Genomic DNA, 11,027 nt, shown 5'->3' on the forward strand with positions numbered 1-11,027 from the left:
CCTGCAGCAGCTGCTTTCAATGGTGCTTCTCTTGCAGCTGAAATGCTGTCACTAATTTTATTTCTATCTCAGGATTAAGCCATTGGGTTTACCTGCCTTCTCTAATTCATGTAAGGCCACATGTGCGACCAAAGTCAAGGCCTGCATTTCATTGGAAGCCCTCACAGGAAAGATGCTGGAGTAGCCAGCTCCTGCTAATGTCCAACCACCTCTAATGCCAGTCCATGAGCCAGAAAATGCCATTGACCAGAGACTAAAAAAAAAAAAGAGAGAGAGAGAGCACGCACCTCGCTAGGCTGTCAGTTACTGAGCGGGGTTCTGTGTACTAATAATAAGGGCAAAATTTTCAGGTGAAAGTGTGTGTAGGGTTCTTTCCATGCTGACTGACCACTGCTGTCTAAGGTTGATGGGTTCCAGGCAGAGTTGCCACAAAGAGGTTTCTGAGGGAGTGGGGAAAAGGCACAACAACCCAGCATATTTCTTTCCTGCAAAAAAGTGGCACTGGCTGATCACTGGTAAAGCTGACTTTGAACTAGAGATTTGCCAAATCAAAGCCATGACTCCCCCCACCACCTCCCTGACACCGATTTTCCTAGTGCAGCTCTGGGTCCCATTTCTCTAAGGTCTCCCTGTGTAGGAGAGTCAGGTAAACGTTCCTGTGGTTCTGTCAGTGCTGGGGGGACAGCGGGTCACAAGTAAGAGTTGTTGAAGCAGATGATATTTCCCTCATGAACTACACACACTTTCGGCTGATGTCACCCACGTGAAATACACCCTTCCTGTAACCCACCAGAGGCTGTCTGGGGCTCCATGTAGCGCTGTGTAAATATATCCCTGGCTTTTTTTTTTTCCTTTTTCCCAGTTGCAAATTCCATCCTCATTTATAGCAAGCACCTGTTCGTCTTCTTAACTGCGTATCCCCACTGGCGGGGAATTTTAAGCATTGTACCTAGTGAATTATTTCTGGGCTCCTTCTCCAGTTGAAATTGTCTCATTCCAACACATGACAGTGGCACTGCCTGCAAATATTCAAACCAGCTGCGTATTTCTTTACTAATGTGAAGTCCTTTCTCTTAGTAACGCTCACAATGCTCCTTCCAGAGTTACTTTAAATTGCTTTTGAAGAAAAGCTATTTTTGTTGGCAAGAATTGAGGCAAGCGCTGCAGCTCGCCTGCAATTAAACCTTAACCCATTCCAACCCACTTAGCAGCAAGTTACTTGAAAATGAGGAGAAAGAAAAAAATAATCACTCACCAAACCGGAAATTTTAAACTGCAAACAAAAAAAAACTTACTGCTCTCCTAAGCCAAGCAAAACTCAAGGTGAGGCTAGACGATGCTGAGCATGTGCTATGGGACACTGTGCAGGCTGCTGCCTCCTTGCTCGGCTCGGCGCATCGTAATTCACTCCAGCCTTCACCACTTCCCCCCGCATGATGAATTCTATACTGTACAAGTTCTGGGGCTGCGGTATGAGGATTTCCACACTTACAAGGATCTTGCCTTACGCGATGAGATATAGTGCTTTTAAAAACAACATTTCGCTAACCCTGACATTTAACAGCATGGAAAAGTAGATTGCAGCAGATGAGCATTAAGGGTCCAATCCTGCGGGGATCAGCACATGCTTAACTCTCCTTAACTGATCCTTAATTCTAATTTTTAAAGGCATTAAGGGTGCTCAGCACCTTGCAGGACTGGGTCCTAGAACACAAGTTGCCAGTTTCCTAGGAAAATGGGTTTTCTAAGAAGCTGTTCAGTGCTGTGCCTGGGAAGTGATTTGTGCTGAATGAGTGTTCCCTTGGGAGGAACCGCGGGTCGTTCGTTTGTGGAAGTTGGCTGTGGAAATTCTCTCTTTTCCATGGGTGTGATGCGGCAGAAAGAACTCATGATCTCGATCACTGTACAGTATGTGTGTCACATGATCAGCGTCTGAGTCAGTAGCCGTGTTGCACAGACTATTAGAAGAAACTTTCTGAAAACCTTCCCACTCGGTGCTTCCGTGCTGGGTAGTAGGAGCCTTTGTGGAAGGGGATGGGTGAATTCTTGCCTGATTTTAAACCCATTGAAATACTGGTGGATTCGGAAGCTCACCTGTAACAGAGCTTATGTTTTGCTCTGAGGAGATAATGAGGAGGGGGGTTAATTGTGGGGAAATAAGTAGAGGAAGAGAAAATATCCAGTCATGAAGTGTGGCAGAGAATGGAGTTTCAGCCTAAACTTTGCATTTTCTTGCTCGTATGCTGAGGTATGCCTGTCTCTTCAGGGGTTTTCAGCTCAGCTTCCTCTTTTTTCATAGTGATGAGGGGAAGGGACTCACACCAGTGGTGGGTCTTGGCATTTCAAGCCATTTCTGAACTAATACTGGGCCAAATGCATCCCTGGAGTTACTCCGCTGACATCGCACCAGGAATGAATTAGCCCACTCTGTCAATAGGCATGCTGAGAGGTAGGCCCGTTTTGTATGGCAGCTCCAGTGAGAGTTGTGTGCTTGTAAGATGTGTGATGTAAATACCCCTAGTTGAAGCTAGGAAATGCTAGCATGGCAGATCATGGCAGAAGCTTGTGTGCTGTGCCCATCCTGCAAATGCTTCTGAGCCAGTACAGTAAATCTTAATATCAGCAGTCGCTTATGTCTGATCTATGGACCAACAGGTCATCACAGGTTATGGAGAAGAGGCTGAGTTGGGAGGATGGGGGAGAAGGGCTGATACAGGTTGGGAAAAAGCAACATTTGAACTATATCCCCAAAGCGCGTACAGCTGGGCAACGTGGACAGAGACAACTCGGAAACCAAAGCCGTCAGATAAGCTAGTGGCAGCTTCACACCCTCGCTGCTGTTGGCTGTTTGTTTCATAGTTACACTGATGGTTCCTCTCAAAGTGCCAGCTCCATCTGAAACAAACAGCCACATCTAGTGCACTGACCTCACCAGCTGCAACAACACAACTGGCTGACCTGTGGCAGAATGTGTGTCACCAGTTGGACGCGACTACAATGAACAGACTCATTAACCACAAACTCCTCTTCAGTTAGAAGCTGACAGCCATTCAGATCTGCACACGTTGCAAGAATAGGGTTGGACGAGCCAGTGCATGATACGGACGAGCTGCCTGCAGATCCTCACTTCAAAACACAGACGGGCTTGAGCTCCAGGAGCACGAAAGAAAGTCTCTAGTACTCTGCCACTTCCTATCCATGCTGAGTAGCTTGAAGCTGCGGGGCTGCCAGGGAGGGGAAACGCCATCCTAACTGGAGACTAGGTATAGTGGGTTTCAACAGTGACCAACAGTTACAGTTCATGGCCCAAGTTCCTCTCCTAGTTATACTGGTGTAAATGCAAAGTAATTCCATTCACGTCCCTGGAGTTACTCCAGATTTCCATTGGTGTAACTGAGATCAGATTCCGTCCCTCTGAAAGCCTGCATTCATAATAGAAACCAATGAATAATACACACAACTTGGCTGAACCACATCCAGACCCATTGATATCAGTTCCTGAGGCTCCTCAGACCCCCCAGGATTCCAGAGCAGACACTTCCCCCATCTTCCTCCTCTCTGGGTACAGTGCCTGCCTTTCAGCGAGATCGACAGATGGCGAGAGGGAGGAGGAAGGAGAGAGCTCTCTCACATCCATTACACACTGTACAGTCTACTAGCCTACACACTCCCTCTGCCTAGGGCTACTGATATGGACAGGTTCATTCCTACTGGGAAAGTTTATCCAGGATCTTCCTCTGGACAGAGCAGAATTTTGTTTTGCTGTCTGATAAGACCAGGGTGAGCTTGTTTCAGACAGTTAATGTTGGAAACTGCCCCCTCTTTAGTAGATGTAATTTAATCAAACATTGCTGTGGTGAGCATGATGCAGAAGGAAAATTATCTTCTCAAAGAACTTTTGGTGGAGAAATAAATCAGCCGCAGTAGCGAGCATTCAATTCCCCTCCATCACGTTCTCCTTAGGGCCCAACCCTCAGGAAGCTCAGATGTTACAGTGATGAGTGTCAGTATAGGAACATAGATAAGGTTGAAGGATCTCCAAGGCAAACTCCCACTGAAAACATTATGAGTCGTACCTGAGTGAGACTTGCTGGACTGGGCTTCTAGTGAGGATTGCAGTGGGGAAATGGACAAGAATGTCCTAGAATTCTTTCACAAAGCAGTTCTAATACCAAAGAGGAGGCCAATATATTGGCAATACGATGGAAGCCCTTATTTTTCCAGCAGAAGCTGCTTTTCTATTATCCCCAAGTGATCATGGAAGAGAACAGCTCTGCTAGCCAATTAGGTCCATTTTCAAAGCAATCAGTACGCAACATGCAAAGGCCCATATTTAATATTACTTCTATGTAATAATTGTGTATTCATGGCTTCTGGGAACAGTGTATATATCGAAACCTATCAGCCAGCCTTGCATGCATTAGGCAGCAGTATGAGCCATTCCCCCCAGCCCTCTGGCCCAGCCCGCCAGGTGGCAATCACACCCAGAGTTGAGCCCAGAGTCCAGCAAATGAGTAGTCAAGACAACAACCCTGTCACAATTCCTTCAAGCCCAACGCAATGACTCTGGTGCCAATTCCATGGCAGGAAGCCATCCACCAAGCACACCCTATCTCCATGTCCCAAGAGCTTACGAGATGGCCGCCAGCTTGGCCCACAAACAGGGGATTGAACCAGAGACCTCCAGAGCTAAAAGCCAATGTTCCCTAGAGATTTTTATCCTCTGTGCATAGGGATCTGTAACATACACTCACCAATGGGTTACACTTAAATCTAGTGACTGTCAACAGGGGAAACCCAGCTGATGTCACCCATTATGGAGATGCATAGGGAAAGGAGATCTTATTTGACAAAGGTAAAATAAAGACCCAAATGAGGAACACAACCGCAAATTAGCTGGGAGAGATGTAGGATTTTTTTCCTTATCTGTCCCCAGTGTTTCAAGGCTATTGGTCAGTTGCAGTAATTTACAAAAATTAAATCCAGAGCTAACAAGACTTGTGTGTGCAACAGAGCTGAGTGAATTATTAGTGGTAAACAGCTGACTTGATGAGCTTGGCCTCTTCGTGCTTACCGAAATGATCGTGATTTCCTCCGACGTGGTTGTTGTATGAATTTCATCTTTTTATACTCTTTGAATGGATCGGTTTGCTGCAAGGATTCTCTAGACAAAATTTGAGCTGTTGAGTTTGGTCAGATGATCAGAAGTCACATGCTGTTGGTTCTGTTTCCTGGGAGAGCGTAGGAGGGTTTGAAGAAGCTGCTGGAGCGCTAAATCTCAGGAAGCAGCAATGAGAACCAATATTGCAGAAAATTTTTAGATCTCTTACTTCCTGGGTCACACAGGCCTTGCTTGAGGCACCCAGAAAAATTAGACTATTAGATGTACTGACTAGGTGCAGAGCAGAAGTTTAACTTTCCCTTCTCCTGTGCACATCTGAGTAGCTGCATCTGAGTGCAGTCTGAGCTACGACCAATGTGGTCAGATCCTTATCTGGGCTGCTTAGTGGGCTCTGTTACAGGAATGCTCAATCGGTATCTATTACACTCAGAGATAAGGTGCCAGTAGGCACAGCTCATCTGCGTCAGCTCTTCACAGCCTTTGTGCCACGTTTTGCGGACGGGTTTGAGGAACACTCGTTCCGTGCTGAGCCAAACAGAGTTCTGGAGGGAGTTCTCAAAGGCGCAGCTTAAACCTGGTCTCTGACCGTTGGTACAAGTACGGCTCAGCCGCATTCACGTGTTCAAATGTCTGTGAATGCTCGGCTGCTTTGCTGCAGGAATAGCTCAGTGCTACTAATGGAGGCACATCAGAGTCTAGAAGTTGAGTGTGATGCCTTATTTCACAATTGTGTCCAGTGGAGATTAACGTTCCCTTCTCACTGCTCACACATGCCCCAGTCTCTCTACTCCTGCCCTTTAAAGAACCTCTCTCACACACCCGGCACGTGCTCCAGAGAGGGACACTGCTGTAAATGGGTATCTGAGAAACTCAGGGACAAAGTAACATTTAACGTTGTATGAGCCCATAGTTTTTAGACTGACACCACTCACGGGTGGATGAAATGGAGACTAGACTGAGCTTACACATTCTGAAATGCCACTGAGCTCCTCCGAAATGGGGTTTTCACCTTTAAAATGTCCTTTTGGACACACTTGTGTCTCAGGATCAAAATGCTGATGCTGTATCAGCCCCATTCTATTTTGGGGGAAATTTCAGTGTCCTGGTGTTCTTAGTCACACCAAAACCCAGGATTCATCTGTGAAAGGAACAATATCCAGAAAGCAACAAACTTAAAATGGATATTTTTACATAACGCACAATTAACCTGTGGAATTTACTGCCACAAGAAATAATTGATGTCAATTTCATAGGTATCAAAGGATTGAGAATTTATATGGATGAAGAGACCATTAATGAGTTACATTATAGAGGATAAAAAACTATAAGTGATAAAAAAAAATACCTTGTGGCAGGGCATCAACCAGCCACTAACTAACTGGGTCTAGGGAGAAGCTTCCCCTATGGCGAGTCATTCCATAGTTGTCCAGTAGGGGGTGTCTTGCACCACACTCTGAAGCATTTTGCTATTGGCCACCATGATGGGCTAGGGGTTGGCATTCAGTTGGGATTTAGGCTAGCTGAGAAAATCATCTGGTCTCTACAGTAGTTGTAAGACCCCTTGGCACCACTGGGAACTCTTCACAGGGCAATATTGAGTCCAGGTCTTTAATTTTCTGGTGGGGATATAACCTGTGTGCATCTGCTGCACTAAAGACTATTATTGGATTCAGGCAAAGAGAACAGACCTTACTGGTGAAATGCTCAGCATTTCATAAAAGCGCATCACAGCTAACACTAAGCATTTCCTCAAGAGCTAACTGCTTACGCGTTTGGTTAAACTTAACACCATTTGTTACAGTTGCCATCCATTGACTCCCCGTAATAATACGGCAGGCAGTGATTGACTCTAGCTGTGAGTGCCATTAACAGCCACAGAAGCTCTGCAACTATATTACACTTCCCTCCATGCAGCGTTTAAAAACATAACCGTACGCAATGGCATGGATAGAAATCTTGTCCAGTTCAGTTCCAATAACTATATTGGCATGACGAGGATGACAAGTGTTGCCAAAATTAATACAGCAATACCTATATTGCTTCTCCAGGTCTTGACTACAGCACTTTTCATTACTTCTGGTGGTCTTGAGCCCTCAGCTTCCCTGCCCTATTCTGCCTCGGTATTGCAGCACTTAATTTACTTTAGATAACCAGGCAGTGTTTCAGTCAGCTGAGCACCACAGGTCAGGGTAACAATCATCATCATCATTATTACCTTTGAAGGTAAATTAGAACGTTCAGAGCATTTTCAGAGACCTCAGACAAAGTTCCCACGTAGTTGACCAGTGGCTTGTTTCTGCACATGCATGTGGGCACACACAGCCTTGGTATGCAAGTGCAAATGAGCACTCAGGCTCACAAGGTGGAGAATTCTGTGCAGAAGTGCCCACTTGCATTAACTAATACAGCACACTCTGGTTAACTGGGGAGCTGCTTTATTGGGATGTCTCCTAGGGAAGTGCCTTAGCCTATTGGCAGGGAATGGTAGTAACTTCTGGTTAATTGGGAAGAACTGGCATAAATATCACATCTGCTTAGTGCCAAGTGGTGCCAGGTCCGCTATTCTAAGATTCAGTATTTGAATTCAATAGACGCCAAGAAAAGATAAAGATTTAAATGCAGGAAATAAGACCTATTCTTGTATTTGTATTAATTACAAAAGTTTGTCTCTTGCGTTAAAATTGGAAAAGATGCATTGAAGGGGAACAAAAATGATGAAGGGTGTGGAACAACTTCCACAGAGGAGAGATTAATAAGACTGGGTCTGTTGATCTTGGAAAAGAGACGACTGAGGTGGGATATGATAGAGGTCTATAAAATCATGACTGGTGCGGAGAAAGCGAATGAAGAAGTGTTAATCACCCCTTCACAGAATACAAGTATAAGGGTCACCTGAGGTAATTAATAGGCAACAGGTTTAAAATAAACAAAAGAAAGTACTTCACAGAACACGCAGTCAACCTCGGGAACTTGTTGCCAGGGGGTGCTGTGAAGGCCACAAGTATAACTGGGTTCAAAAAAGAACTAGGTAAGTTCATGGAGGACAGGCCCATCAATGGCTATTAGCCAGGGTGGTCAGGGATACAACCCCATACTTGGGGTGTCCCAAAGCCTCCAACTGCCAGAAGCAGAGATTGGGTGATGGGGTTGGATCACTTACTCATTGCCCCATCCTGTTCATTCCCTGTGAAGTATCTGGCATTGGCCACTGTCAGAGACATGATACTGGGCTAGATGGACCACTGGTCTGAGCCAGTGCGGCTATTCGTATGTTCTTAAGTTTGTGGGGTGTTTTTTAAATGGCCCTTTTTGCTGATAGAGATGGGATAACACCAACCTGCCTCAGGGGGCTAACATAGGATCAATACATTCATCTTTGTACAGTGCGTTGGAATTGTAAAGCTCACTGTAAGTGCTAACAGTTATTATTGTTATTCACTAAGGCTCCAACCCTGCTGCCAGTTCCTCCAGCAGGGGCTTCCATGCCCACGTACTGCCACAAAGTCAATGGCACGTGGCACAAGCCCAGGACTCCATGCTAGTACAACTGGTTGCAAGACCAAGTGTCTAACCAGGGTGTCCCAGTGAAAGTTTTGGTGTAACCCCAACATGCTGCAGAGACTGGCTTAATTTCCAGTGAGCAGGAGTATTTTATACTCTCCTATGTTAACTTAAGAGCAAAGAAGCTCCATACAGAGCACAGAATCATTAGAGCAATTACACCGCAGAGATAAGGAGCCTGAGTCACCTCTCTCATACCGGTCTCATTTAACAGCTACTCCCAAGAACTCCATTGCAGTAAGAGGACTGTCAGGCCCATGAAGGAAATGCCCCGTGGTTCACTAGTAAAACCAGCAACTGTTGTTACAAGATCCATTTCTAAAGTGCCCACCCCTGGGCATTTTTTACATAATTAAGAAGTTTAACGAGATCACTGAAAGGAATAGACCTCCCCTGTGTTAAATTAGTTTCTTTGCAGCATGAGAGCCAGGCTGGGATTGGCAGGAGAATATAGCTGAGACAACACTGTCACCCATTCAGAAAAGGTCAGTATGAAAGTGAGTCTTACATCCCCTCTGAATGTAACCCCAGCCGTTTCTACTGGTCACGTTAAACAGTCACCAGGAAAGTCACACTTGTCTGGAGTTTATTTTCCTAATATCGGTACAAAAACCCCATAAAGTGACTGACTGGCTCATTAGGAGACAAATATTTTCTTTAGTTTGCATTTGGCAGCAGTGTGTGTGTGGCGTCAGTTTGGCTGCTCTGTTGATGATCACTTGGGCTCTCTCATATACGTTAGCAGGATGACGTCATTCGCCAGCTCGGCACCTCACTCCTGCTCTTCCTCAGTCCTGCAGGAGGGAGTTTACCAGTAACTCAGCAGCACGGCTACTCCTGTTGCGGAGTTTGGAGCCAGGAGGACATCTCCTCTTCCTGGGAGCCCTGTACGGAGACTGGAGGCAGCAGGAGCTGGGGGTGAGGGAAGTGGTGTCTGGAAGAACCTCCCCCACCCTTTCACCATTCAGACCTCTGGGTAGATTGTATGGGGATGAGACCTGCTACGTCAAAGTGTAACCCAAGTGACATAACTACTCTCCACACAAGAACCCTCCTGCGCTGAGATCAAACCTGTACAACTGGGGGCTGGAGGACCTTGAATGGAATAGTTTCAGCAGAGTATAAATAACTGGGCCAAAGGCATTGGATGGAAGCTACACCCTCGTAACAACGAGGGCAGGGTGGGCAAACTTTTTGGCCCGAGGGCCACATCTGGGTATGGAAATTATATGGTGGGCCATGAAAGCTCACAAAATTGGGGGTTGGGTGTGGGAGGGGGGTGCAGGCTCCAGCTGGGGGCAGGGGCTCTGGGGTAGGGCCAGAAATGAGGAGTTCAGGGTGCAGGAGTGGGCTCTGGGCTGGGGCAGTGGGTTGGGGTGTGAGGGCCCCATCTGGGGGTGCAGGCAGGTGCTCTGGGATGGGACTGAGGGGTTCAGAGGGTAGAAGGGAGTCGGGGTGCAGACTCTGGGCAGCGCTTACCTCAAGCAGCTCCAAGAAGCAGTGGCATGTCTCCCCTGTGGCTCCTACACAGAGCCATGGCCAGGTGGCTCTGTGGGCTGGCCTGTCCACAGGCGCTGCCCCTGCAGCTCCCATTGGCTGTGGTTTCTGGCCAATGGGAGCTGCAGGGGTGGCACTTGGGGCGGGGGCAATGTGCAGAGCCCCCTGGCTAACCCTGTGCATAGGAGCTAGAACTGGGACATGTGGCTTCTGGGAGCCATGGCATGTGGAGCCGGGCAAGCCCCAGATCCCCCTCCCCAGAGGGAGCTTGAGGGCTGGATTAAAACATCTGAAGGGCTGGATAGTTTGCCCATAGTTTGCCCACCCCTGAACTAGGGCAAAGCCGAAACCAGCCTCCCATATTTCAGGCTGGGATTATTGCTGACAGGCCTTGCGAGGAACCACTGAAACTTTTCAAGAGGGCCCAGCCCATTGCTCAGCCATGTTTTGGGGTGGGGGTGTATTCAGTGCTGTAGATCCCTTCCTTGATCATGACCAGGAATGTCCACCACATCTCAGCCCAGGGAGATTACTTGAATGAAATTACTATCAGTAATATACAGAAGAATTGGTGACACTGTAGCACAGCTGTCACTGCCATTGTTTTGGGGGTTCTTGTCTCTCCTACATTTTTTTTTTTTTTTAAACAAGAAAACACATGACCTGACAGGTAGTAAGAGATAAAGCCATCCCCACCTGGGCTTGCATCATAAGGGATAAGGCACTTTTAGATACCCACAGACAAGTCATGCATATAAAATTTATGACTAAATGTTAGTTTCTCCAGGGTAATAATCCAGCACAACCACAAATTGTGGTTTGTCTAGACTGACATTTCCATGTGCAA

Source organism: Mauremys mutica, chromosome 13 (genome assembly GCF_020497125.1).
Source record: "Mauremys mutica isolate MM-2020 ecotype Southern chromosome 13, ASM2049712v1, whole genome shotgun sequence".
Taxonomy (NCBI): Eukaryota; Metazoa; Chordata; order Testudines; family Geoemydidae; genus Mauremys; species Mauremys mutica.